The sequence below is a fragment of the Triturus cristatus genome, chromosome 5_2 (genome assembly GCF_964204655.1).
Source record: "Triturus cristatus chromosome 5_2, aTriCri1.1, whole genome shotgun sequence".
Classification (NCBI taxonomy): domain Eukaryota; kingdom Metazoa; phylum Chordata; class Amphibia; order Caudata; family Salamandridae; genus Triturus; species Triturus cristatus.
Window position 1 is genome coordinate 68,019,519 of NC_140588.1, and position 1,319 is coordinate 68,020,837.

The following is a 1,319-nucleotide window of genomic DNA, read 5'->3' on the forward strand; positions in this document are numbered from 1 at the left end:
CGTGCACCAGATATGCCCGCCCCTTCACCTCATGTGGCCCGCGCTTGTTATGCGGAAACCGCCACCCTAGCCTTGCCAACAGCAACCCCCCCCACAGGTTCCTATCGTGCGACTCAGCACAGCAAGAAATGTTTTTTTTTTCTTCATATTTATATGGCGCAAGCTCGAACCGAAGGTAGTGGCGCGCTTAACGTGAGCACCGTGTTTGCCTTCACATTTCAAATGGGGGAGATTAAGTAAACACGGGGGATGAATTGACCCGTGCGACTCGACACAGCAAGATTTTATTTTATTTATTTTTTATTGTTGCATATTTATATAGCGCGACTCGAACCGCCGGTATTAGAAATGCCTACAGCACCTGGTATTCCCAGGCGGTCTCCCATCCAAGTACTAACCAGGCCCGACCCTGCTTAGCTTCCGAGATCGGACGAGATCGGGCGCATTCAGAGTGGCATGGCCGTGCGAACCGAAAGCTCCGAAGCGAACTCAGGCAGACCGCAAATGTCCCGCACATTTATACAGTGCGGTCTCGACCCGGAGGCACTGGAGCGCCAGCATGAGCACCGTGCCTGAATTAGCATTCGAAAAGGGGGTGACCACGAAAATGGAGGGATGAAATGAGCCCCGCAACCCACCACAGCAAGACTCCTTTCATTGTTGCATCCTTCAAATGGTGCGAACCAGAACCGAAGGCCCCCGCAGCGGCAACAAACCCGACCGCAAATGCCCTGCACACCTATACAGCGCTATCTCGATCCGAAAGGACCGGAGCGCTCAACATGAGCACCGCGCCACACTCGCACTCGGGTAAACACAGAGAGGACCAAATGACCCGAGGCTCGCACCCTGGTTCCCTGCACCAAAGTCGGCAGTCAAAGCCGAAGGACCGCAACCTCTTCCTCCTTCAAGACGAACAGTCTTTGGGACGTGCCAGGACTCGAACTCCCGATCAGCCCCCACTCCGCATTCCAGCAAGGAGCGCTTAACGCACTGAGCCATTGCAGGTTCCTAGCACCGTGACTTAGACGGGGGAGGGGGGGTTGGGGTCCCGACGCACTGCTACGATGGCCTGGAGCCGCCTTGGCACTCGGACCTGATCCGTGTTCGGGTGGGGAGTGGGGGCGGGGGGAGCTCTCTGACCGGACATCGGCCTTCATCACACTGAGCCCACGGCGCGCAGGTAACATCCCCTTACAGGCAAAACCCCGTATTGCCCGCAGAGCGCCCGCACCGCCCCCGGCTTCGAACTGCGCGCCCCACGCCACGCACCTGGTCAGCCGACGCCGAACCAAGCCTGTGCTACCATGTCCCAGGCC

The 1,319-nt window shown here is 57.8% G+C and overlaps 1 non-coding gene across 1 annotated transcript; it reads right to left on the bottom strand.

The window, feature by feature from the left end:
- Nucleotides 1-349: 349 nt before the first annotated feature.
- LOC146822670 (5S ribosomal RNA) lies at nt 350-468 on the bottom strand. Its single transcript, XR_014962306.1, has one exon. It is a non-coding gene; the product is annotated as a 5S ribosomal RNA (ribosomal RNA).
- Nucleotides 469-1,319: the final 851 nt, after the last annotated feature.